Genomic DNA, 27,410 nt, shown 5'->3' on the forward strand with positions numbered 1-27,410 from the left:
GAAGCAAGATGCTTTGGGGCCCAATTCGCCCTTTGGAAAGAAGCGTGCACGTTGTGCCTTGCAGCTCTAGGCAATGTTGCACACCCATAGCAGAAGTCCTACTTCAGCCAGATCACGCCTGCAAAGGGACTGCGTTTCACAGGCCTTTGGAAGAGATGTTCCCGGTAGGCTGTAAGAGCACTGTGCAGAGCGAGTTGTTTCTTAGCTTCCCAAAGAGCTGGAAGCAAGATGCTGTGGGGCCCAAATCGCCCTTTGGAAAGAAGACTGCACGTTGTGCCTTTCAGCTCTAGGGCAATGTAGCACACCCAGAGCAGAAGTCCTACTTCAGCCAGATCAGGCCTGCAAAGAAACTGCGTTTCACAGGCCTTTGGAAGAGATGTTCCCGGTAGGCTGTAAGAGCACTGTGCAGAGCGAGTTGTTTCTTAGCTTCCTAAAGAGCTGGAAGCAAGATGCTGTGGCGCCCAGCTCACCCTTTGGAAAGAAGCCTGCACGTTGTGCCTTTCAGCTCTAGGGCAATGTAGCACACCCAGAGCAGAAGTGCTACTTCAGCCAGATCAGGCCTGCAAAGAAACTGCGTTTCACAGGCCTTTGGAAGAGATGTTCCCGGTAGGCTGTAAGAGCACTGTGCAGTGCGAGTTGTTTCTTAGCTTCCCAAAGAGCTGGAAGCAAGATGCTGTTGGGCCCAACTCGCCCTTTGGAAAGAAGCCTGCACGTTGTGCCTTTCAGCTCTATGGCAATGTAGCACACCCAGAGCAGAAGTCCTACTTCAGCCAGATCAGGCCTGCAAAGAAACTGCGTTTCACCGGCCTTTGGAAGAGATCTTCCCGGTAGGCTGTAAGAGCACTGCGCAGAGCGAGTTGTTTCTTAGCTTCCCAAAGTGCTGGAAGCAAGATGCTGTGGGGCCCAACTCGCCCTTTGGAAAGAAGCCTGCACGTTGTGCCTTTCAGCTCTAGGGCAATGTAGCACACCCACAGCAGGAGTCCTACTTCAGCCAGATCAGGCCTGCAAAGAAACTGCGTTTCACAGGCCTTTGGAAGAGATGTTCCCGGTAGGCTGAAAGAGCACTGTGCAGAGCGAGTTGTTTCTTAGCTTCCCAAAGAGCTGGAAGCAAGATGCTGCGGGGCCCAACTCGCCCTTTGGAAAGAAGCCTGCACGTTGTGCCTTTCAGATCTAGGGCAATGTAGCGCACACAGAGCAGGAGTCCTACTTCAGCCAAATTAGGCCTGCAAAGAAACTGCGTTTCACAGGCCTTTGGAAGAGATGTTCCCGGTAGGCTGTAAGAGCACTGTGCAGAGCGAGTTGTTTCTTAGCTTCCCAAAGAGCTGGAAGCAAGATGCTGTGGGGCCCAACTCGCCCTTTGGAAAGAAGCCTGCACGTTGTGCCTTTCAGCTCTAGGGCAATGTAGCACACCCAGAGCAGAAGTCCTACTTCAGCCAGATCAAGCCAGCAAAGAAACTGCGTTTCACAGGCCTTTGGAAGAGATGTTCCCGGTAGGCTGTAAGAGCACTGTGCAGAGCGAGTTGTTTCTTAGCTTCCCAAAGAGCTGGAAGCAAGATGCTGTGGGGCCCAACTCGCCCTTTGGAAAGAAGCGTGCACGTTGTGCCTTTCAGCTGTAGGCAATGTTGCACACCCAGAGCAGGAGTCCTACTTCAGCCAGATCAGGCCTGCAAAGAAACTGCGTTTCACAGGACTTTGGAAGAGATGTTCCCGGTAGGCTGCAAGAGCACTGTGCAGAGCGAGTTGTTTCTTAGCTTCCCAAAGAGCTGGAAGCAAGATGCTGTGGGGCCCAACTCGCCCTTTGGAAAGAAGACTGCACGTTGTGCCTTTCAGCTCTAGGGCAATGTAGCACACCCAGAGCAGAAGTCCTACTTCAGCCAGATCAGGCCTGCAAAGAAACTGCGTTTCACAGGCCTTTGGAAGAGATGTTCCCGGTAGGCTGTAAGAGCACTGTGCAGAGCGAGTTGTTTCTTAGCTTCCCAAAGAGCTGGAAGCAAGATGCTGTGGGGCCCAACTCGCCCTTTGGAAAGAAGCCTGCACGTTGTGCCTTTCAGCTCTAGGGCAATGTAGCACACCCAGAGCAGAAGTTCTACTTCAGCAAGATCAGGCCTGCAAGGAAGACCGCGTTTCACAGGACTGTGTAAGAGATGTTCTCGGTAGGCTGTAAGAGCACTGTGCACAGCGAGTTTTTCTTAGCTACCCAAATCGCTGGTAGCAAGATTCTTTAGGGCCTCTCTCCAGGTGGATACAAGGTAGGGCCATGTGCATGGAAGTTCTAGGGCAATGCAGCACACCCAGAGCAGAAGTTCTACTTCAGGCAGATCAGGCCTGCAAAGAAACTACTTTTCGCGGGCCTTTGGAAGATATGTTCCCGGTAGTCTGTAAGAGGAATGTGCAGAGCGAGTTGTTTCTTAGCTTCCCAAAGAGCTGGAAGCTAGATGCTTTGCACCCAACTCGCCCTTTGGAAAGAAGACCGCACGTTGTGCCTTTCAGCTCTAGGGCAATGTAGTACACCCAGAGCAGGAGTCCTACTTCAGCCAGATCAGGCCTGCAAAGAAACTGCGTTTCACTGGCCTTTGTAAGAGATGTTCCGGTAGGCTGTAAGAATACTGTGCAGAGCGAGCTGTTTCTTAGCTTCCCAAGGAGCTGGAAGCAAGATGCTTTGGGGCCTCTCTCCCCCTTTTATACAAGGCTGGGCCTTGTGCGTTGAAGCTCTAGGGCAATGTACAACACCCAGAGCAGGAGTCCTACTTCAGCCAGATCTGGCCTGCAAAGAAACTGCGTTTCACAGGCCTTTCGAAGAGATGTTCCCGGTAGGCTGTAAGAGCACTGCGCAGAGCGAGTTGTTTGTTAGCTTCACAAAGAGCTGGAAGCAAGATGCTGTGGGGCCCAACTCGCCCTTTGGAAAGAAGACTGCACGTTGTGCCTTTCAGCTCTAGGGCAATGTAGCACACCCAGAGCAGGAGTCCTACTTGAGCCAGGTCAGGGCTGCAAAGAAACTGCGTTTCACAGGCCTTTGGAAGAGATGTTACCGGTAGGCTGTAAGAGCACTGTGCAGAGCGAGTTGTTTCTTAGCTTCCCAAAGAGCTGGAAGCAAGATGCTGTGGGGCCCAATTCGCCCTTTGGAAAGAAGCGTGCACGCTGTGCCTTGCAGCTCTAGGCAATGTTGCACACCCAGAGCAGAAGTCCTACTTCAGCCAGATCAGGCCTGCAAAGGGACTGCGTTTCACAGGCCTTTGGAAGATATGTTCCCGGTAGGCTATAAGAGCACTGTGCAGAGCGAGTTGATTCTTAGCTTCCCAAAGAGCTGGAAGCAAGATGCTGTGGGGCCCAACTCGCCCTTTGAAAGAAGCCTGCACGTTGTGACTTTCAGCTCTAGGGCAATGTAGCACACCCAGAGCAGAAGTCCTACTTCAGCCAGATCAGGCCTGCAACGAAATTGCGTTTCACAGGCCTTTGGAAGAGATGTTCCCAGTAGGCTGTAAGAGCACTGTGCAGAGCGAGTTGTTTCTTATCTTCCCAAAGAGCTGGTAGCAAGATGCTGTGGGGCCCAACTCGCCCTTTGGAAAGAAGCCTGCACGTTGTGCCTTTCAGCTCTAGGGCAATGTAGCACACCCAGAGCAGAAGTCCTACTTCAGCCAGATCAGGCCTGCAAAGAAACTGCGTTTCACAGGCCTTTGGAAGAGATGTTCCCGGTAGGCTGTAAGAGCACTTTGCAGAGCGAGTTGTTTCTTAGCTTCCCAAAGAGCTGGAAGCAAGATGCTGTGGGGCCCAACTCGCCCTTTGGAAAGAAGCCTGCACGTTTTCCCTTTAAGCTGTAGGCAATGTAGCACACCCAGAGCAGAAGTCCTACTTCAGCCAGATCAGGCCTGCAAAGAAACTGCGTTTCACAGGCCTTTGGAAGAGATGTTCCCGGTAGGCTGTAAGAGCACTGTGCAGAGCGAGTTGTTTCTTAGCTTCCCAAAGAGCTGGAAGCAAGATGCTGTGGGGCCCAATTCGCCCTTTGGAAAGAAGCGTGCACGTTGTGCCTTGCAGCTCTAGGCAATGTTGCACACCCAGAGCAGAAGTCCTACTTCAGCCAGATCAGGCCTGCAAAGGGACTGGGTTTCACAGGCCTTTGGAAGAGATGTTCCCGGTAGGCTGTAAGAGCACTGTGCAGAGCGAGTTGTTTCTTAGCTTCCCAAAGAGCTGGAAGCAAGATGCTGTGGTGCCCAACTCGCCCTTTGGAAAGAAGCCTGCACGTTGTGCCTTTCAGCTCTAGGGCAATGTAGCACACCAAGAGGAGAAGTCCTACTTCAACCAGATCAGGCCTGCAAAGAAACTGCGTTTCACAGGCCTTTGGAAGAGATGTTCCCGGTAGGCTATAAGAGCACTGTGCAGAGCGAGTTGTTTCTTAGCTACCCAAAGAGCTGGAAGCAAGATGCTGTGGGGCCCAACTCGCCCTTTGGAAAGAAGCCTGCACGTTGTGACTTTCAGCTCTAGGGCAATGTAGCACACCCAGAGCAGAAGTCCTACTTCAGCCAGATCAGGCCTGCAAAGAAATTGCGTTTCACAGGCCTTTGGAAGAGATGTTCCCGGTAGGCTGTAAGAGCACTGTGCAGAGCGAGTTGTTTCTTATCTTCCCAAAGAGCTGGTAGCAAGATGCTGTGGGGCCCAACTCGCCCTTTGGAAAGAAGCCTGCACGTTGTGCCTTTCAGCTCTAGGGCAATGTAGCACACCCAGAGCAGAAGTCCTACTTCAGCCAGATAAGGCCTCCAAAGAAACTGCGTTTCACAGGCCTTAGGAAGAGATGTTCCCGGTAGGCTGTAAGAGCACTGTGCAGAGCGAGTTGTTTCTTAGCTTCCCAAAGGGCTGGAAGCAAGATGCTGCGGGGCCCAACTCGCCCTTTGGAAAGAAGCCTGCAAGTTGTGCCTTTCAGCTCTAGGGCAATGTAGCACACCTAGAGCAGTAGTCTTACTTCAGCCAGATCAGGCCTACAAAGAAACTGCGTTTAACAGGCCTTTGGAAGAGATGTTCCCGGTAGGCTGTAAGAGCACTGTGCAGAGCGAGTTGTTTCTTAGCTTCCTAAAGAGCTGGAAGCAAGATGCTGTGGGGCCCAGCTCGCCCTTTGGAAAGAAGCCTGCACGTTGTGCCTTTCAGCTCTAGGGCAATGTAGCACACCCAGAGCAGAAGTGCTACTTCAGCCAGATCAGGCCTGCAAAGAAACTGCGTTTCACAGGTCTTTGGAAGAGATGTTCCCGGTAGGCTGTAAGAGCACTGTGCAGAGCGAGTTGTTTCTTAGCTTCCCAAAGAGCTGGAAGCAAGATGCTGTGGGGCCCAACTCGCCCTTTGGAAAGAAGCCTGCACGTTGTGCCTTTCAGCTCTAGGGCAATGTAGCACACCCAGAGCAGAAGTCCTACTTCAGCCAGATCAGGCCTGCAAAGAAACTGCATTTCACAGGCCTTTGGAAGAGATGTTCCCGGTAGGCTGTAAGAGCACTGTGCAGAGCGAGTTGTTTCTTAGCTTCCCAAAGAGCTGGAAGCAAGATGCTGCGGGGCCCAACTCGCCCTTTGGAAAGAAGCCTGCACGTTGTGCCTTTCAGCTCTAGGGCAATGTAGCACACCCAGAGCAGAAGTCCTACTTAAGCCAGATCAGGCCTGCAAAGAAACTGCGTTTCCCAGGCCTTTGGAAGAGATGCTCCCGGTAGGCTGTAAGAGCACTGTGCAGAGCGAGTTGTTTCTTAGCTTCCCAAAGAGCTGGAAGCAAGATGCTGTGGGGCCCAACTCGCCCTTTGGAAAGAAGCCTGCACGTTGTGCCTTTCAGCTCTAGGCAATGTAGCACACCCAGAGCAGAAGTCCTACTTCAGCCAGATCAGGCCTGCAAAGAAACTGCGTTTCACAGGCCTTTGGAAGAGATGTTCCCGGTAGGCTGTAAGAGCACTGTGCAGAGCGAGTTGTTTCTTAGCTTCCCAAAGAGCTGGAAGCAAGATGCTGTGGGGCCCAACTCGCCCTTTGGAAAGAAGCCTGCACGTTGTGCCTTTCAGCTCTAGGGCAATGTAGCACACCCAGAGCAGAAGTCCTACTTCAGCCAGATCAGGCCTGCAAAGAATCTGCGTTTCACAGGCCTTTGGAAGAGATGTTCCCGGTAGGCTGTAAGAGCACTGTGCAGAGCGAGTTTTTTCTTAGATTCCCAAAGAGCTGGAAGCAAGATGCTTTGGTGCGTATCTCCGTCTTTGGAAATCATTCAGCACTTTGTGCCTTTCAGCTCTAGGGCAATGTAGCACACCCAGAGCAGAAGTTCTACTTCAGCCTGATCAGGCCTGCAAGGAAAACTGCGATTCACAGGACTGTGTAAGAGATGTTCTCGGTAGGCTGTAAGAGCACTGTGCACAGCGAGTTTTTTCTTAGCTTCCCAAATCGCTGGAAGCAAGATTCTTTAGGGCCTCTCTCCAGGTGGATACAAGGTAGGGCCTTGTGCATGGAAGTTCTAGGGCAATGCAGCACACCCAGAGCAGAAGTTCTACTTCAGGCAGATCAGGCCTGCAAAGAAACTACATTTCACGGGCCTTTGGAAGAGATGTTCCCGGTAGTCTGTAAGAGGAATGTGCAGAGCGAGTTGTTTCTTAGCTTGCCAAAGAGCTGGAAGCTAGATGCTTTGCTCCCAACTCGCCCTTTGGAAAGAAGACCGCACGTTGTGCCTTTCAGCTCTAGGGCAATGTAGCACACCCAGAGCAGAAGTTCTACTTCAGGCAGATCAGGCCTGCAAAGAAACTGCGTTTCACTGGCCTTTGAAAGAGATGTTCCGGTAGGCTGTAAGAATACTGTGCAGAGCGAGCTGTTTCTTAGCTTCCCAAGGAGCTGGAAGCAAGATGCTTTGGGGCCTCTCTCCCCCTTTTATACAAGGCTGGGCCTTGTGCGTTGAAGCTCTAGGGCAATGTACAACACCCAGAGCAGGAGTCCTACTTCAGCCAGATCAGGCCTGCAAAGAAACTGCGTTTCACAGGCCTTTGGAAGAGATGTTCCCGGTAGGCTGTAAGAGCACTGTGCAGAGCGAGTTGTTTCTTAGCTTCCCAAAGAGCTGGAAGCAAGATGGTGTGGGGCCCAACTCGCCCTTTGGAAAGAAGCCTGCACGTTGTGCCTTTCAGCTCTAGGGCAATGTAGTACACCCAGAGCAGGAGTCCTACTTCAGCCAGATCAGGCCTGCAAAGAAACTGTGTTTCACAGGCCTTTGGAAGAGATGTTCCCGGTAGGCTGTAAGAGCACTGGGCAGAGCGAGTTGTTTCTTAGCTTCCCAAAGAGCTGGAAGCAAGATGCTGGGGGCCCAACACACCATTTGGAAAGAAGCCTGCACGTTGTGCCTTTCAGCTCTAGGACAATGTAGCACACCCAGAGCAGGAGTCCTACTTCAGCCAGGTCAGGCCTGCAAAGAAACTGCGTTTGACAGGCCTTTGGAAGAGAGGTTCCCGGTAGGCTGTAAGAGCACTGTGCAGAGCGAGTTGTTTCTTAGCTTCCCAAAGAGCTGGAAGCAAGATGCTGTGGGGCCCAACTCGCCCTTTGGAAAGAAGCCTGCACGTTGTGCCTTTCAGCTCTAGGGCAATGAAGCACACACAGAGCAGAAGTTCTACTTCAGCGAGATCATGTCTGCGAGGAAACTGCTTTTCACAGGCCTTTGGAAGAGATGTTCCCGGTAGGCTGTAGGGGAACTGTGCAGAGCGAGTTTTTTCTTAGCTTCCCAAAGAGCTGTAAGCAAGATGCTGTGGGGACCAACTCGCCCTTTGGAAAGAAGCCTGCACGTTGTGCCTTTCAGCTCTAGGCAATGTAGCACACCTAGAGCAGAAGTCCTACTTCAGCCAGATCAGGCCTGCAAAGAAACTGCGTTTCACAGGCCTTTGGAAGAGATGTTCCCGGTAGGCTGTAAGAGCACTGTGCAGAGCGAGTTGTTTCTTAGCTTCCCAAAGAGCTGGAAGCAAGATGCCGTGGGGCCCAACTCGCCCTTTGGAAAGAAGCCTGCACGTTGTACCTTGCAGCTCTAGGCAATGTTGCACACCCAGAGCAGAAGCCCTACTTCAGCCAGATCAGGCCTGCAAAGGGACTGCGTTTCACAGGCCTTTGGAAGAGATGTTCCCGGTAGGCTGTAAGAGCACTGTGCAGAGCGAGTTGTTTCTTAGCTTCCCAAAGAGCTGGAAGCAAGATGCTGTGGGGCCCAACTCGCCCTTTGGAAAGAAGCCTGCACGTTGTGCCTTTCAGCTCTAGGGCAATGTAGCACACCCAGAGCAGAAGTCCTACTTCAGCCAGATCAGGCCTGCAAAGAATCTGCGTTTCACAGGCCTTTGGAAGAGATGTTCCCGGTAGGCTGTAAGAGCACTGTGCAGAGCGAGTTTTTTCTTAGATTCCCAAAGAGCTGGAAGCAAGATGCTTTGGGGCGTATCTCCGTCTTTGGAAATCATTCAGCACTTTGTGCCTTTCAGCTCTAGGGCAATGTAGCACACCCAGAGCAGAAGTTCTACTTCAGCCTGATCAGGCCTGAAAGGAAAACTGCGATTCACAGGACTGTGTAAGAGATGTTCTCGGTAGGCTGTAAGAGCACTGTGCACAGCGAGTTTTTTCTTAGCTTCCCAAATCGCTGGAAGCAAGATTCTTTAGGGCCTCTCTCCAGGTGGATACAAGGTAGGGCCTTGTGCATGGAAGTTCTAGGGCAATGCAGCACACCCAGAGCAGAAGTTCTACTTCAGGCAGATCAGGACTGCAAAGAAACTGCGTTTCACTGGCCTTTGTAAGAGATGTTCCGGTAGGCTGTAAGAATACTGTGCAGAGCGAGATGTTTCTTAGCTTCCCAAGCAGCTGGAAGCAAGATGCTTTGGGGCCTCTCTCCCCCTTTTATACAAGCCTGGGCCTTGTGCGTTGAAGCTCTAGGGCAATGTACAACACCCAGAGCAGGAGTCCTACTTCAGCCAGATCAGGCCTGCAAAGAAACTGCGTTTCACAGGCCTTTGGAAGAGATGTTCCTGGTAGGCTGTAAGAGCACTGTGCAGAGCGAGTTGTTTCTTAGCTTCCCAAAGAGCTGGAAGCAAGATGCTGTGGGGCCCAACTCGCCCTTTGGAAAGAAGCCTGCACGTTGTGCCTTTCAGCTCTAGGGCAATGTAGCACACACAGAGCAGGAGTCCTACTTCAGCCAGGTCAGGCCTGCAAAGAAACTGCGTTTCACAGGCCTTTGGAAGAGATGTTCCCGGTAGGCTGTAAGAGCACTGTGCAGAGCGAGTTGTTTCGTAGCTTCCCAAAGAGCTGGAAGCAAGATGCTGTGGGGCCCAACTCGCCCTTTAGAAAGAAGCCTGCACGTTGTGCCTTTCAGCTCTAGGGCAATGTAGCACACCCAGAGCAGGAGTCCTACTTCAGCCAGATCAGGCCTGCAAAGAAACTGTGTTTCACAGGCCTTTGGAAGAGATGTTCCCGGTAGGCTGTAAGAGCACTGTGCAGAGCGAGTTGTTTCTTAGCTTCCCAAAGAGCTGGAAGCAAGATGCTGTGGGGCCCAAATCGCCCTTTGGAAAGGAGCCTGCACGTTGTGCCTTTCAGCTCTAGGCAATGTAGCACACCTAGTGCAGAAGTCCTACTTCAGCCAGATCAGGCCTGCAAAGAAACTGCGTTTCACAGGCCTTTGGAAGAGATGTTCCCGGTAGGCTGTAAGAGCACTGTGCAGAGCGAGTTGTTTCTTAGCTTCCCAAAGAGCTGGAAGCAAGATGCTGTGGGGCCCAACTCGCCCTTTGGAAAGAAGCCTGCACGTTGTGCCTTTCAGCTCTAGGGCAATGTAGCACACCCAGAGCAGAAGTTCTACTTCAGCGACATCAGGCCTGCAAAGAAACTGCGTTTCACAGGCCTTTGGAAGAAATGTTCCCGGTAGGCTGTAAGAGCACTGTGCAGAGCGAGTTGTTTCTTAGCTTCCCAAAGAGCTGGAAGCAAGATGCTGTGGGGCCCAACTCGCTCTTTGGAAAGAAGCCTGCACGTTGTGCCTTTCAGCTCTAGGGCAATGTAGCACACCCAGAGCAGAAGTCCTACTTCAGCCAGATCAGGCATGCAAAGAAACTGCGTTTCACAGGCCTTTGGAAGAGTTGTTCCCAGTAGGCTGTAAGAGCACTGCGCAGAGCAAGTTGTTTGTTAGCTTCCCAAAGAGCTGGAAGCAAGATGCTGTGGGGCCCAACTCGCCCTTTGGAAAGAAGCCTGCACGTTGTGCCTTTCAGCTCTAGGGCAATGTAGCACACCCAGAGCAGGAGTCCTACTTGAGCCAGGTCAGGCCTGCAAAGAAACTGCAGTTCACAGCCCTTTGGAAGAGATGTTACCGGTAGGCTGTCAGAGCACTGTGCAGAGCGAGTTGTTTCTTAGCTACCCAAAGAGCTGGAAGCAAGATGCTGTGGGGCCCAACTCGCCCTTTGGAAAGAAGGCTGCACGTTATCCCTTTCAGCTCTAGGCAATGTAGCACACCCAGAGCAGAAGTCCTACTTCAGCCAGATCAGGCCTGCAAGGAAACTGCGTTTCACAGGCCTTTGGAAGAGATGTTCCCGGTAGGCTGTAAGAGCACTGTGCAGAGCGAGTTGTTTCTTAGCTTCCCAAAGAGCTGGAAGCAAGATGCCGTGGGGCCCAACTCGCCCTTTGGAAAGAAGCCTGCACGTTGTACCTTGCAGCTCTAGGCAATGTTGCACACCCAGAGCAGAAGCCCTACTTCAGCCAGATCAGGCCTGCAAAGGGACTGCGTTTCACAGGCCTTTGGAAGAGATGTTCCCGGTAGGCTGTAAGAGCACTGTGCAGAGCGAGTTGTTTCTTAGCTTCCCAAAGAGCTGGAAGCAAGATGCTGTGGGGCCCAACTCGCCCTTTGGAAAGAAGCCTGCACGTTGTGCCTTTCAGCTCTAGGGCAATGCAGCACACCCAGAGCAGAAGTCCTACTTCAGCCAGATCAAGCCTGCAAAGAAACTGCGTTTCACAGGCCTTTGGAAGAGATGTTCCCGGTAGGCTGCAAGAGCACTGTGCAGAGCGAGTTGTTTCTTAGCTTCCCAAAGAGCTGGAAGCAAGATGCTGTGGGGCCCAACTCGCCCTTTGGAAAGAAGCCTGCACATTGTGCCTTTCAGCTCTAGGGCAATGTAGCACACCCAGAGCAGAAGTCCTACTTCAGCCAGATCAGGCCTGCAAATAAACTGCGTTTCACAGGCCTTTGGAAGAGATGTTCCCGGTAGGCTGTAAGAGCACTGAGCAGAGCGAGTTTTTTCTTAGATTCCCAAAGAGCTGGAAGCAAGATGCTTTGGGGCGTATCTCCGTCTTTGGAAATGATTCAGCACTTTGTGCCTTTCAGCTCTAGGGCAATGTAGCACACCCAGAGCAGAAGTTCTACTTCAGACAGGTCAGGCCTGCAAGGAAAACTGCGTTTCACAGGACTGTGTAAGAGATGTTCTCGGTAGGCTGTAAGAGCACTGTGCACAGCGAGTTTTTTCTTAGCTTCCCAAATCGCTGGAAGCAAGATTCTTTAGGGCCTCTCTCCAGGTGGATACAAGGTAGGGCCTTGTGCATGGAAGTTCTAGGGCAATGCAGCACACCCAGAGCGGAAGTTCTACTTCAGGCAGATCAGGCCTGCAAAGAAACTACTTTTCACGGGCCTTTGGAAGAGATGTTCCCGGTAGTCTGTAAGAAGAATGTGCAGAGCGAGTTGTTTCTTAGCTTCCCAAAGAGCTGGAAGGTAGATGCTTTACTCCCAACTCGCCCTTTGGAAAGAAGACCGCACGTTGTGCCTTTCAGCTCTAGGTCAATGTAGCACACCCAGAGCAGAAGTTCTACTTCAGGCAGATCAGGCCTGCAAAGAAACTGCGTTTCACTGGCCTTTGTAAGAGATGTTCCGGTAGGCTGTAAGAATACTGTGCAGAGCGAGCTGTTTCTTAGCTTCCCAAGGAGCTGGAAGCAAGATGCTTTGGGGCCTCTCTCCCCCTTTTATACAAGGCTGGGCCTTGTGCGTTGAAGCTCTAGGGCAATGTACAACACCCAGAGCAGGAGTCCTACTTCAGCCAGATCAGGCCTGCAAAGAAACTGCGTTTCACAGGCCTTTGGAAGAGATGTTCCTGGTAGGCTGTAAGAGCACTGTGCAGAGCGAGTTGTTTCTTAGCTTCCCAAAGAGCTGGAAGCAAGATGCTGTGGGGCCCAACTCGCCCTTTGGAAAGAAGCCTGCACGTTGTGCCTTTCAGCTCTAGGGCAATGTAGCACACCCAGAGCAGAAGTCCTACTTCAGCCAGATCAGGCCTGCAAAGAAACTGCGTTTCACAGGCCTTTGGAAGAGATGTTCCCGGTAGGCTGTAAGACCACTGTGCAGAGCGAGTTGTTTCTTAGCTTCCCAAATAGCTGGAAGCAAGATGCTGTGGGGCCCAACTCGCCCTTTGGAAAGAAGCGTGCACGTTGTGCCTTTCAGCTCTAGGCAATGTTGCACACCCAGAGCAGGAGTCCTACTTCAGCCAGATCAGGCCTGCAAAGAAACTGCGTTTCACAGGCCTTTGGAAGAGATGTTCCCGGTAGGCTGTATGAGCACTGTGCAGAGCGAGTTGTTTCTTAGCTTCCCAAAGAGCTGGAAGCAAGATGCTATATGGCCCAACTCGCCCTTTGGAAAGAAGCCTGCACGTTGTGCCTTTCAGCTCTAGGGCAATGCAGCACACCCAGAGCAGAAGTCCTACTTCAGCCAGATCAAGCCTGCAAAGAAACTGCGTTTCACAGGCCTTTGGAAGAGATGTTCCCGGTAGGCTGCAAGAGCACTGTGCAGAGCGAGTTGTTTCTTAGCTTCCCAAAGAGCTGGAAGCAAGATGCTGTGGGGCCCAACTCGCCCTTTGGAAAGAAGCCTGCACATTGTGCCTTTCAGCTCTAGGGCTATGTAGCACACCCAGAGCAGAAGTCCTACTTCAGCCAGATCAGGCCTGCAAATAAACTGCGTTTCACAGGCCTTTGGAAGAGATGTTCCCGGTAGGCTGTAAGAGCACTGAGCAGAGCGAGTTTTTTCTTAGATTCCCAAAGAGCTGGAAGCAAGATGCTTTGGGGCGTATCTCCGTCTTTGGAAATGATTCAGCACTTTGTGCCTTTCAGCTCTAGGGCAATGTAGCACACCCAGAGCAGAAGTTCTACTTCAGACAGGTCAGGCCTGCAAGGAAAACTGCGTTTCACAGGACTGTGTAAGAGATGTTCTCGGTAGGCTGTAAGAGCAATGTGCACAGCGAGTTTTTTCTTAGCTTCCCAAATCGCTGGAAGCAAGATTCTTTAGGGCCTCTCTCCAGGTGGATACAAGTTAGGGCCTTGTGCATGGAAGTTCTAGGGCAATGCAGCACACCCAGAGCGGAAGTTCTACTTCAGGCAGATCAGGCCTGCAAAGAAACTACTTTTCACGGGCCTTTGGAAGAGATGTTCCCGGTAGTCTGTAAGAAGAATGTGCAGAGCGAGTTGTTTCTTAGCTTCCCAAAGAGCTGGAAGATAGATGCTTTACTCCCAACTCGCCCTTTGGAAAGAAGACCGCACGTTGTGCCTTTCAGCTCTAGGGCAATGTAGCACACCCAGAGCAGAAGTTCTACTTCAGGCAGATCAGGCCTGCAAAGAAACTGCGTTTCACTGGCCTTTGTAAGAGATGTTCCGGTAGGCTGTAAGAATACTGTGCAGAGCGAGCTGTTTCTTAGCTTCCCAAGGAGCGGGAAGCAAGATGCTTTGGGGCCTCGCTCCCCCTTTTATACAAGGCTGGGCCTTGTGCGTTGAAGCTCTAGGGCAATGTACAACACCCAGAGCAGGAGTCCTACTTCAGCCAGATCAGGCCTGCAAAGAAACTGCGTTTCACAGGCCTTTGGAAGAGATGTTCCTGGTAGGCTGTAAGAGCACTGTGCAGAGCGAGTTGTTTCTTAGCTTCCCAAAGATCTGGAAGCAAGATGCTGTGGGGCCCAACTCGCCCTTTGGAAAGAAGCCTGCACGTTGTGCCTTTCAGCTCTAAGGCAATGTAGCACACCCAGAGCAGAAGTCCTACTTCAGCCAGATCAGGCCTGCAAAGAAACTGCGTTTCACAGGCCTTTGGAAGAGATGTTCCCGGTAGGCTGTAAGAGCACTGTGCAGAGCGAGTTGTTTCTTAGCTTTCCAAAGAGCTGGAAGCAAGATGCTGTGGGGCCCAACTCGCCCTTTGGAAAGAGCGTGCACGTTGTGCCTTTCAGCTCTAGGCAATGTTGCACACCCAGAGCAGGAGTCCTACTTCAGCCAGATCAGGCCTGCAAAGAAACTGCGTTTCACAGGCCTTTGGAAGAGATGTTCCCGGTAGGCTGTAAGAGCACTGTGCAGAGCGAGTTGTTTCTTATCTTCCCAAAGAGCTGGAAGCAAGATGCTGTGGGGCCCAACTCGCCCTTTGGAAAGAAGCCTGCACGTTGAGCCTTTCAGCTCTAGGCAATGTAGCACACCTAGAGCAGAAGTCCTACTTCAGCCAGATCAAGCCTGCAAAGAAACTGCGTTTCACAGGCCTTTGGAAGAGATGTTCCCGGTAGGCTGTAAGAGCACTGTGCAGAGCGAGTTGTTTCTTAGCTTCCCATAGAGCTGGAAGCAAGATGCTGTGGGGCCCAACTCGCCCTTTGGAAAGAAGCCTGCACGTTGTGCCTTTCAGCTCTAGGGCAATGTAGCACACCCAGAGCCGAAGTTCTACTTCAGCCAGATCAGGCCTGCAAGGAAAACTGCGTTTCACAGGACTGTGTAAGAGATGTTCTCAGTAGGCTGTAAGAGCACTGTGCACAGCGAGTTTTTTCTTAGCTTCCCAAATCGCTGGAAGCAAGATTCTTTAGGGCCTCTCTCTAGGTGGATACAAGGTAGGGCCTTGTTCATGGAAGTTCTAGGGCAATGCAGCACACCCAGAGCGGAAGTTCTACTTCAGGCAGATCAGGCCTGCAAAGAAACTACTTTTCACGGGCCTTTGGAAGAGATGTTCCCGGTAGTCTGTAAGAAGAATGTGCAGAGCGAGTTGTTTCTTAGCTTCCCAAAGAGCTGGAAGATAGATGCTTTACTCCCAACTCGCCCTTTGGAAAGAAGACCGCACGTTGTGCCTTTCAGCTCTATTTCAATGTAGCACACACAGAGCAGAAGTTCTACTTCAGGCAGATCAGGCCTGCAAAGAAACTGCGTTTCACTGGCCTTTGTAAGAGATGTTCCGGTAGGCTGTAAGAATACTGTGCAGAGCGAGCTGTTTCTTAGCTTCCCAAGGAGATGGAAGCAAGATGCTTTCGGGCCTCTCTCCCCCTTTTATACAAGGCTGGGCCTTGTGCGTTGAAGCTCTAGGGCAATGTACAACACCCAGAGCAGGAGTCCTACTTCAGCCAGATCAGGCCTGCAAATAAACTGCGTTTCACAGGCCTTTGGAAGAGATGTTCCCGGTAGGCTGTAAGAGCACTGTGCAGAGCGAGTTGTTTCTTAGCTTCCCAAAGAGCTGGAAGCAAGATGCTGTGGGGCCCAACTCGCCCTTTGGAAAGAAGCGTGCACGTTGTGCCTTTCAGCTCTAGGGCAATGTAGCACACCCAGAGCAGAAGTCCTACTTCAGCCAGATCAGGCCTGCAAAGAAACTGCGTTTCACAGGCCTTTGGAAGAGATGTTCCCGGTAGGCTGTAAGAGCACTGTGCAGAGCGAGTTGTTTCTTAGCTTCCCAAAGAGCTGGAAGCAAGATGCTGTGGGGCCCAACTCGCCCTTTGGAAAGAAGCGTGCACGTTGTGCCTTTCAGCTCTAGGCAATGTTGCACACCCAGAGCAGAAGTCCTACTTCAGCCAGATCAGGCCTGCAAAGAAACTGCGTTTCACAGGCCTTTGGAAGAGATGTTCCCGGTAGGCTGTAAGAGCACTGTGCAGAGCGAGTTGTTTCTTAGCTTCCCAAAGAGCTGGAAGCAAGATGCTGTGGGGCCCAACTCGCCCTTTGGAAAGAAGCCTGCACGTTGTGCCTTTCAGCTCTAGGGCAATGCAGCACACCCAGAGCAGAAGTCCTACTTCAGCCAGATCAAGCCTGCAAAGAAACTGCGTTTCACAGGCCTTTGGAAGAGATGTTCCCGGTAGGCTGCAAGAGCACTGTGCAGAGCGAGTTGTTTCTTAGCTTCCCAAAGAGCTGGAAGCAAGATGCTGTGGGGCCCAACTCGCCCTTTGGAAAGAAGCCTGCACATTGTGCCTTTCAGCTCTAGGGCAATGTAGCACACCCAGAGCAGAAGTCCTACTTCAGCCAGATCAGGCCTGCAAATAAACTGCGTTTCACAGGCCTTTGGAAGAGATGTTCCCGGTAGGCTGTAAGAGCACTGAGCAGAGCGAGTTTTTTCTTAGATTCCCAAAGAGCTGGAAGCAAGATGCTTTGGGGCGTATCTCCGTCTTTGGAAATGATTCAGCACTTTGTGCCTTTCAGCTCTAGGGCAATGTAGCACACCCAGAGCAGAAGTTCTACTTCAGACAGGTCAGGCCTGCAAGGAAAACTGCGTTTCACAGGACTGTGTAAGAGATGTTCTCGGTAGGCTGTAAGAGCACTGTGCACAGCGAGTTTTTTCTTAGCTTCCCAAATCGCTGGAAGCAAGATTCTTTAGGGCCTCTCTCCAGGTGGATACAAGGTAGGGCCTTGTGCATGGAAGTTCTAGGGCAATGCAGCACACCCAGAGCGGAAGTTCTACTTCAGGCAGATCAGGCCTGCAAAGAAACTACTTTTCACAGGCCTTTGGAAGAGATGTTCCCGGTAGGCTGTAGGGGAACTGTGCAGAGCGAGTTTTTTCTTAGCTTCCCAAAGAGCTGTAAGCAAGATGCTGTGGGGACCAACTCGCCCTTTGGAAAGAAGCCTGAACGTTGTGCCTTTCAGCTCTAGGCAATGTAGCACACCTAGAGCAGAAGTCCTACTTCAGCCAGATCAGGCCTGCAAAGAAACTGCGTTTCACAGGCCTTTTGAAGAGATGTTCCCGGTAGGCTGTAAGAGCACTGTGCAGAGCGAGTTGTTTCTTAGCTTCCCAAAGAGCTGGAAGCAAGATGCTGTGGGGCCCAACTCGCCCTTTGGAAAGAAGCCTGCAGGTTGTGCCTTTCTGCTCTAGGGCAATGTAGCACACCCAGAGCAGAAGTTCTACTTCAGCCAGATCAGGCCTGCAAGGAAAACTGCGTTTCGCAGGACTGTGTAAGAGATGTTCTCGGTAGGCTGTAAGAGCAGTGTGCACAGCGAGTTTTTTCTTAGCTTCCCAAATCGCTGGAAGCAAGATTCTTTAGGGCCTCTCTCCAGGTGGATACAAGGTAGGGCCTTGTGCATGGAAGTTCTAGGGCAATGCAGCACACCCAGAGCAGAAGTTCTACTTCAGGCAGATCAGGCCTGCAAAGAAACTGCGTTTCACTGGCCTTTGTAAGAGATGTTCCGGTAGGCTGTAAGAATACTGTGCAGAGCGAGCTGTTTCTTAGCTTCCCAAGGAGCTGGAAGCAAGATGCTTTGGGGCCTCTCTCCCCCTTTTATACAAGCCTGGGCCTTGTGCGTTGAAGCTCTAGGGCAATGTACAACACCCAGAGCAGGAGTCCTACTTCAGCCAGATCAGGCCTGCAAAGAAACTGCGTTTCACAGGCCTTTGGAAGAGATGTTCCCGGTAGGCTGTAAGAGCACTGTGCAGAGCGAGTTGTTTCTTAGCTTCCCAAAGAGCTGGAAGCAAGATGCCGTGGGGCCCAACTCGCCCTTTGGAAAGAAGCCTGCACGTTGTACCTTGCAGCCTTAGGCAATGTTGCACACCGAGAGCAGAAGCCCTACTTCAGCCAGATCAGGCCTGCAAAGGGACTGCGTTTCACAGGCCTTTGGAAGAGATGTTCCCGGTAGGCTGTAAGAGCACGGTGCAGAGCGAGTTGTTTCTTAGCTTCCCAAAGAGCTGGAAGCAAGATGCTGTGGGGCCCAACTCGCCCTTTGGAAAGAAGCCTGCACGTTGTGCCTTTCAGCTCTAGGGCAATGCAGCACACCCAGAGCAGAAGTCCTACTTCAGCCAGATCAAGCCTGCAAAGAAACTGCGTTTCACAGGCCTTTGGAAGAGATGTTCCCGGTAGGCTGCAAGAGCACTGTGCAGAGCGAGTTGTTTCTTAGCTTCCCAAAGAGCTGGAAGCAAGATGCTGTGGGGCCCAACTCGCCCTTTGGAAAGAAGCCTGCACATTGTGCCTTTCAGCTCTAGGGCAATGTAGCACACCCAGAGCAGAAGTCCTACTTCAGCCAGATCAGGCCTGCAAATAAACTGCGTTTCACAGGCCTTTGGAAGAGATGTTCCCGGTAGGCTGTAAGAGCACTGAGCAGAGCGAGTTTTTTCTTAGATTCCCAAAGAGCTGGAAGCAAGATGCTTTGGGGCGTATCTCCGTCTTTGGAAATGATTCAGCACTTTGTGCCTTTCAGCTCTAGGGCAATGTAGCACACCCAGAGCAGAAGTTCTACTTCACACAGGTCAGGCCTGCAAGGAAAGCTGCGTTTCACAGGACTGTGTAAGAGATGTTCTCGGTAGGCTGTAAGAGCACTGTGCACAGCGAGTTTTTTCTTAGCTTCCCAAATCGCTGGAAGCAAGATTCTTTAGGGCCTCTCTCCAGGTGGATACAAGGTAGGGCCTTGTGCATGGAAGTTCTAGGGCAATGCAGCACACCCAGAGCGGAAGTTCTACTTCAGGCAGATCAGGCCTGCAAAGAAACTACTTTTCACGGGCCTTTGGAAGAGATGTTCCCGGTAGTCTGTAAGAAGAATGTGCAGAGCGAGTTGTTTCTTAGCTTCCCAAAGAGCTGGAAGATAGATGCTTTGCTCCCAACTCGCCCTTTGGAAAGAAGACCGCACGTTGTGCCTTTCAGCTCTAGGTCAATGTAGCACACCCAGAGCAGAAGTTCTACTTCAGGCAGATCAGGCCTGCAAAGAAACTGCGTTTCACTGGCCTTTGTAAGAGATGTTCCGGTAGGCTGTAAGAATACTGTGCAGAGCGAGCTGTTTCTTAGCTTCCCAAGGAGCTGGAAGCAAGATGCTTTGGGGCCTCTCTCCCCCTTTTATACAAGGCTGGGCCTTGTGCGTTGAAGCTCTAGGGCAATGTACAACACCCAGAGCAGGAGTCCTACTTCAGCCAGATCAGGCCTGCAAAGAAACTGCGTTTCACAGGCCTTTGGAAGAGATGTTCCCGGTAGGCTGTAAGAGCACTGTGCAGAGCGAGTTGTTTCTTAGCTTCCCAAAGAGCTGGAAGCAAGATGCTGTGGGGCCTAACTCGCCCTTTGGAAAGAAGCCTGCACGTTGTGCCTTTCAGCTCTAGGGCAATGTAGCACACCCAGAGCAGAAGTCCTACTTCAGCCAGATCAGGCCTGCAAAGAAACTGCGTTTCACAGGCCTTTGGAAGAGATGTTCCCGGTAGGCTGTAAGAGCACTGTGCAGAGCGAGTTGTTTCTTAGCTTCCCAAATAGCTGGAAGCAAGATGCTGTGGGGCCCAACTCGCCCTTTGGAAAGAAGCGTGCACGTTGTGCCTTTCAGCTCTAGGCAATGTTGCACACCCAGAGCAGGAGTCCTACTTCAGCCAGATCAGGCCTGCAAAGAAACTGCGTTTCACAGGCCTTTGGAAGAGATGTTCCCGGTAGGCTGTAAGAGCACTGTGCAGAGCGAGTTGTTTCTTAGCTTCCCAAAGAGCTGGAAGCAAGATGCTGTGGGGCCCAACTCGCCCTTTGGAAAGAAGCCTGCACGTTGTGCCTTTCAGCTCTAGGGCAATGCAGCACACCCAGAGCAGAAGTCCTACTTCAGCCAGATCAAGCCTGCAAAGAAACTGCGTTTCACAGGCCTTTGGAAGAGATGTTCCCGGTAGGCTGCAAGAGCACTGTGCAGAGCGAGTTGTTTCTTAGCTTCCCAAAGAGCTGGAAGCAAGATGCTGTGGGGCCCAACTCGCCCTTTGGAAAGAAGCCTGCACATTGTGCCTTTCAGCTCTAGGGCAATGTAGCACACCCAGAGCAGAAGTCCTACTTCAGCCAGATCAGTCCTGCAAATAAACTGCGTTTCACAGGCCTTTGGAAGAGATGTTCCCGGTAGGCTGTAAGAGCACTGAGCAGAGCGAGTTTTTTCTTAGATTCCCAAAGAGCTGGAAGCAAGATGCTTTGGGGCGTATCTCCGTCTTTGGAAATGATTCAGCACTTTGTGCCTTTCAGCTCTAGGGCAATGTAGCACACCCAGAGCAGAAGTTCTACTTCAGCCAGATCAGGCCTGCAAGGAAAACTGCGTTTCACAGGACTGTGTAAGAGATGTTCTCGGTAGGCTGTAAGAGCAATGTGCACAGCGAGTTTTTTCTTAGCTTCCCAAATCGCTGGAAGCAAGATTCTTTAGGGCCTCTCTCCAGGTGGATACAAGGTAGGGCCTTGTGCATGGAAGTTCTAGGGCAATGCAGCACACCCAGAGCGGAAGTTCTACTTCAGGCAGATCAGGCCTGCAAAGAAACTACTTTTCACGGGCCTTTGGAAGAGATGTTCCCGGTAGTCTGTAAGAAGAATGTGCAGAGCGAGTTGTTTCTTAGCTTCCCAAAGAGCTGGAAGATAGATGCTTTACTCCCAACTCGCCCTTTGGAAAGAAGACCGCACGTTGTGCCTTTCAGCTCTAGGTCAATGTAGCACACCCAGAGCAGAAGTTCTACTTCAGGCAGATCAGGCCTGCAAAGAAACTGCGTTTCACTGGCCTTTGTAAGAGATGTTCCGGTAGGCTGTAAGAATACTGTGCAGAGCGAGCTGTTTCTTAGCTTCCCAAGGAGCTGGAAGCAAGATGCTTTGGGGCCTCGCTCCCCCTTTTATACAAGGCTGGGCCTTGTGCGTTGAAGCTCTAGGGCAATGTACAACACCCAGAGCAGGAGTCCTACTTCAGCCAGATCAGGCCTGCAAAGAAACTGCGTTTCACAGGACTTTGGAAGAGATGTTCCCGGTAGGCTGTAAGAGCACTGTGCAGAGCGAGTTGTTTCTTAGCTTCCCAAAGATCTGGAAGCAAGATGCTGTGGGGCCCAACTCGCCCTTTGGAAAGAAGCCTGCACGTTGTGCCTTTCAGCTCTAGGGCAATGTAGCACACCCAGAGCAGAAGTCCTACTTCAGCCAGATCAGGCCTGCAAAGAAACTGCGTTTCACAGGCCTTTGGAAGAGATGTTCCCGGTAGGCTGTAAGAGCACTGTGCAGATAGAGTTGTTTCTTAGCTTTCCAAAGAGCTGGAAGCAAGATGCTGTGGGGCCCAAATCGCCCTTTGGAAAGAAGCCTGCACGTTGAGCCTTTCAGCTCTAGGCAATGTAGCACACCTAGAGCAGAAGTCCTACTTCAGCCAGATCAAGCCTGCAAAGAAACTGCGTTTCACAGGCCTTTGGAAGAGATGTTCCCGGTAGGCTGTAAGAGCACTGTGCAGAGCGAGTTGTTTCTTAGCTTCCCATAGAGCTGGAAGCAAGATGCTGTGGGGCCCAACTCGCCCTTTGGAAAGAAGCCTGCACGTTGTGCCTTTCAGCTCTAGGGCAATGTAGCACACCCAGAGCCGATGTTCTACTTCAGCCAGATCAGGCCTGCAAGGAAAACTGCGTTGCACAGGACTGTGTAAGAGATGTTCTCGGTAGGCTGTAAGAGCACTGTGCACAGCGAGTTTTTTCTTAGCTTCCCAAATCGCTGGAAGCAAGATTCTTTAGGGCCTCTCTCCAGGTGGATACAAGGTAGGGCCTTCTGCATGGAAGTTCTAGGGCAATGCAGCACACCCAGAGCGGAAGTTCTACTTCAGGCAGATCAGGCCTGCAAAGAAACTACTTTTCACGGGCCTTTGGAAGAGATGTTCCCGGTAGTCTGTAAGAAGAATGTGCAGAGCGAGTTGTTTCTTAGCTTCCCAAAGAGCAGGAAGATAGATGCTTTACTCCCAACTCGCCCTTTGGAAAGAAGACCGCACGTTGTGCCTTTCAGCTCTAGGCAATGTTGCACACCCAGAGCAGAAGTCCTACTTCAGCCAGATCAGGCCTGCAAAGAAACTGCGTTTCACAGGCCTTTGGAAGAGATGTTCCCGGTAGGCTGTAAGAGCACTGTGCAGAGCGAGTTGTTTCTTAGCTTCCCAAAGAGCTGGAAGCAAGATGCTGTGGGGCCCAACTCGCCCTTTGGAAAGAAGCCTGCACGTTGTGCCTTTCAGCTCTAGGGCAATGCAGCACACCCAGAGCAGAAGTCCTACTTCAGCCAGATCAAGCCTGCAAAGAAACTGCGTTTCACAGGCCTTTGGAAGAGATGTTCCCGGTAGGCTGCAAGAGCACTGTGCAGAGCGAGTTGTTTCTTAGCTTCCCAAAGAGCTGGAAGCAAGATGCTGTGGGGCCCAACTCGCCCTTTGGAAAGAAGCCTGCACATTGTGCCTTTCAGCTCTAGGGCAATGTAGCACACCCAGAGCAGAAGTCCTACTTCAGCCAGATCAGGCCTGCAAATAAACTGCGTTTCACAGGCCTTTGGAAGAGATGTTCCCGGTAGGCTGTAAGAGCACTGTGCAGAGCGAGTTTTTTCTTAGATTCCCAAAGAGCTGGAAGCAAGATGCTTTGGGGCGTTCTCCGTCTTTGGAAATGATTCAGCACTTTGTGCCTTTCAGCTCTAGGGCAATGTAGCACTACCAGAGCAGAAGTTCTACTTCAGCCAGATCAGGCCTGCAAGTAAAACTGCGTTTCACAGGACTGTGTAAAAGATGTTCTCTGTAGGCTGTAAGAGCACTGTGCACAGCGAGTTTTTTCTTAGCTTCCCAAATCGCTGGAAGCAAGATTCTTTAGGGCCTCTCTCCAGGTGGATACAAGGTAGGGCCTTGTGCATGGAAGTTCTAGGGCAATGCAGCACACCCAGAGAGGAAGTTCTACTTCAGGCAGATCAGGCCTGCAAAGAAACTACTTTTCACGGGCCTTTGGAAGAGATGTTCCCGGTAGTCTGTAAGAGGAATGTGCAGAGCGAGTTGTTTCTTAGCTTCCCAAAGAGCTGGAAGATAGATGCTTTGCTCCCAACTCGCCCTTTGGAAAGAAGACCGCACGTTGTGCCTTGCAGCTCTAGGTCAATGTAGCACACCCAGAGCAGAAGTTCTACTTCAGGCAGATCAGGCCTGCAAAGAAACTGCGTTTCACTGGCCTTTGTAAGAGATGTTCCGGTAGGCTGTAAGAATACTGTGCAGAGCGAGCTGTTTCTTAGCTTCCCAAGGAGCTGGAAGCAAGATGCTTTGGGGCCTCTCTCCCCCTTTTATACAAGGCTGGGCCTTGTGCGTTGAAGCTCTAGGGCAATGTACAACACCCAGAGCAGGAGTCCTACTTCAGCCAGATCAGGCCTGCAAAGAAACTGCGTTTCACAGGCCTTTGGAAGAGATGTTCACGGTAGGCTGTAAGAGCACTGTGCAGAGCGAGTTGTTTCTTAGCTTCCCAAAGATCTGGAAGCAAGATGCTGTGGGGCCCAACTCACCTTTTGGAAAGAAGCCTGCACGTTGTGCCTTTCAGCTCTAGGGCAATGTAGCACACCCAGAGCAGAAGTCCTACTTCAGCCAGATCAGGCCTGCAAAGAAACTGCGTTTCACAGGCCTTTGGAAGAGATGTTCCCGGTAGGCTGTAAGAGCACTGTGCAGAGCGAGTTGTTTCTTATCTTCCCAAAGAGCTGGAAGCAAGATGCTGTGGGGCCCAACTCGCCCTTTGGAAAGAAGCGTGCACGTTGTGCCTTTCAGCTCTAGGCAATGTTGCACACCCAGAGTAGGAGTCCTACTTCAGCCAGATCAGGCCTGCAAAGAAACTGCGTTTCACAGGCCTTTGGAAGAGATGTTCCCGGTAGGCTGTAAGAGCACTGTGCAGAGCGAGTTGTTTCTTAGCTTCCCAAAGAGCTGGAAGCAAGATGCTGTGGGGCCCAACTCGCCCTTTGGAAAGAAGCCTGCACGTTGAGCCTTTCAGCTCTAGGCAATGTAGCACACCTAGAGCAGAAGTCCTACTTCAGCCAGATCAGGCCTGCAAAGAAACTGCGTTTCACAGGCCTTTGGAAGAGATGTTCCCGGTAGGCTGTAAGAGCACTGTGCAGAGCGAGTTGTTTCTTAGCTTCCCATAGAGCTGGAAGCAAGATGCTGTGGGGCCCAACTCGCCATTTGGAAAGAAGCCTGCACGTTGTGCCTTTCAGCTCTAGGGCAATGTGGCACACCCAGAGCAGAAGTTCTACTTCAGCCAGATCAGGCCTGCAAGGAAAACTGCGTTTCACAGGACTGTGTAAGAGATGTTCTCGGTAGGCTGTAAGAGCACTGTGCACAGAGAGTTTTTTCTTAGCTTCCCAAAGAGCTGGAAGCAAGATTCTTTAGGGCCTCTCTCCAGGTGGATACAATGTAGGGCCTTGTGCATGGAAGTTCTAGGGCAATGCAGCACACCCAGAGCAGAAGTTCTACTTCAGGCAGATCAGGCCTGCAAAGAAACTACTTTTCACGGGCCTTTGGAAGAGATGTTCCAGGTAGTCTTTAAGAGGAATGTGCAGAGCGAGTTGTTTCTTAGCTTCCCAAAGAGCTGGAAGCTGGATGCTTTGCTCCCAACTCGCCCTTTGGAAAGAAGACCGCACGTTGTGCCTTTCAGCTCTAGGGCAATGTAGCACACCCAGAGCAGAAATTCTACTTCAGGCAGATCAGGCCTGCAAAGAAACTGCGTTTCACAGGCCTTTGTAAGAGATGTTCCGGTAGGCTGTAAGAATACTGTGCAGAGCGAGCTGTTTCTTAGCTTCCCAAGGAGCTGGATGCAAGATGCTTTGGGGCCTCTCTCCCCCTTTTATACAAGGCTGGGCCTTGTGCGTTGAAGCTCTAGGGCAAGGTACAACACCCAGAGCAGGAGTCCTACTTCAGCCAGATCAGGCCTGCAAAGAAACTGCGTTTCACAGGCCTTTGGAAGAGATGTTCCCGGTAGGCTGTAAGAGCACTGTGCAGAGCGAGTTGTTTCTTAGCTTCCCAAAGATCTGGAAGCAAGATGCTGTGGGGCCCAAATCGCCCTTTTAAAGAAGCCTGCACGTTGTGCCTTTCAGCTCTAGGGCAATGTAGCACACCCAGAGCAGAAGTCCTACTTCAGCCAGATCAGGCCTGCAAAGAAACTGCGTTACACAGGCCTTTGGAAGAGATGTTCCCGGTAGGCTGTAAGAGCACTGGGCAGAGCGAGTTGTTTCTTAGCTTCCCAAAGAGCTGGAAGCAAGATGCTGTGGGGCCCAACTCGCCCTTTGGAAAGAAGCGTGCACGTTGTGCCTTTCAGCTCTAGGCAATGTTGCACACCCAGAGTAGGAGTCCTACTTCAGCCAGATCAGGCCTGCAAAGAAACTGCGTTTCACAGGCCTTTGGAAGAGATGTTCCCGGTAGGCTGTAAGAGCACTGTGCAGAGCGAGATGTTTCTTAGCTTCCCAAAGAGCTGGAAGCAAGATGCTTTGGGGCGTATCTCCGTCTTTGGAAATGATTCAGCACTTTGTGCCTTTCAGCTCTAGGGCAATGTAGCACACCCAGAGCAGAAGTTCTACTTCAGCCAGATCAGGCCTGCAAGGAAAACTGCGTTTCACAGGACTGTGTAAGAGATGTTCTCGGTAGGCTGTAAGAGCACTGTGCACAGCGAGTTTTTTCTTAGCTTCCCAAATCGCTGGAAGCAAGATTCTTTAGGGCCTCTCTCCAGGTTGATACAAGGTAGGGCATTGTGCATGGAAGTTCTAGGGCAATGCAGCACACCCAGAGAGGAAGTTCTACTTCAGGCAGATCAGGCCTGCAAAGAAACTACTTTTCATGGGCCTTTGGAAGAGATGTTCCAGGTAGTCTGTAAGAGGAATGTGCACAGCGAGTTGTTTCATAGCTTCCCAAAGAGCTGGAAGATAGATGCTTTGCTCCCAACTCGCCCTTTGGGAAGAAGACCGCACGTTGTGCCTTTCAGCTCTAGGTCAATGTAGCACACCCAGAGCAGAAGTTCTACTTCAGGCAGATCAGGCCTGCAAAGAAACTGCGTTTTACTGGCCTTTGTAAGAGATGTTCCGGTAGGCTGTAAAAATACTGTGCAGAGCGAGCTGTTTCTTAGCTTCCCAAGGAGCTGGAAGCAAGATGCTTTGGGGCCTCTCTCCCCCTTTTATACAAGGCTGGGCCTTGTGCGTTGAAGCTCTAGGGCAATGTACAACACCCAGAGCAGGAGTCCTACTTCAGCCAGATCAGGCCTGCAAAGAAACTGCGTTTCACAGGCCTTTGGAAGAGATGTTCCCGGTAGGCTGTAAGAGCACTGTGCAGAGCGAGTTGTTTCTTAGCTTCCCAAAGATCTGGAAGCAAGATGCTGTGGGGCCCAACTCGCCCTTTGGAAAGAAGCCTGCACGTTGTGCCTTTCAGCTCTAGGGCAATGTAGCACACCCAGAGCAGAAGTCCTACTTCAGCCAGATCAGGCCTGCAAAGAAACTGCGTTTCACAGGCCTTTGGAAGAGATGTTCCCGGTAGGCTGTAAGAGCACTGTGCAGAGCGAGTTGTTTCTTAGCTTCCCAAAGAGCTGGAAGCAAGATGCTGTGGGGCCCAACTCGCCCTTTGGAAAGAAGCGTGCACGTTGTGCCTTTCAGCTCTAGGCAATGTTGCACACCCAGAGTAGGAGTCCTACTTCAGCCAGATCAGGCCTGCAAAGAAACTGCGTTTCACAGGCCTTTGGAAGAGATGTTCCCGGTAGGCTGTAAGAGCACTGTGCAGAGCGAGTTGTTTCTTAGCTTCCCAAAGAGCTGGAAGCAAGATGCTGTGGGGCCCAACTCGCCCTTTGGAAAGAAGCCTGCACGTTGAGCCTTTCAGCTCTAGGCAATGTAGCACACCTAGAGCAGAAGTCCTACTTCAGCCAGATCAGGCCTGCAAAGAAACTGCGTTTCACAGGCCTTTGGAAGAGATGTTCCCGGTAGGCTGTAAGAGCACTGTGCAGAGCGAGTTGTTTCATAGCTTCCCATAGAGCTGGAAGCAAGATGCTGTGGGGCCCAACTCGCCCTTTGGAAAGAAGCCTGCACGTTGTGCCTTTCAGCTCTAGGGCAATGTAGCACACCCAGAGCAGAAGTTCTACTTCAGCCAGATCAGGCCTGCAAGGAAAACTGCGTTTCACAGGACTGTGTAAGAGATGTTCTCCGTAGGCTGTAAGAGCACTGTGCACAGCGAGTTTTTTCTTAGCTTCCCAAATCGCTGGAAGCAAGATTCTTTAGGGCCTCTCTCCAGGTGGATACAAGGTAGGGCCTTGTGCATGGAAGTTCTAGGGCAATGCAGCACACCCAGAGCAGAAGTTCTACTTCAGGCAGATCAGGCCTGCAAAGAAACTACTTTTCACGGGCCTTTGGAAGAGATGTTCCAGGTAGTCTTTAAGAGGAATGTGCAGAGCGAGTTGTTTCTTAGCTTCCCAAAGAGCTGGAAGCTGGATGCTTTGCTCCCAACTACCCCTTTGGAAAGAAGACCGTACGTTGTGCCTTTCAGCTCTAGGGCAATGTAGCACACCCA

Source organism: Equus caballus, chromosome 1 (assembly GCF_041296265.1).
Source record: "Equus caballus isolate H_3958 breed thoroughbred chromosome 1, TB-T2T, whole genome shotgun sequence".
Classification (NCBI taxonomy): domain Eukaryota; kingdom Metazoa; phylum Chordata; class Mammalia; order Perissodactyla; family Equidae; genus Equus; species Equus caballus.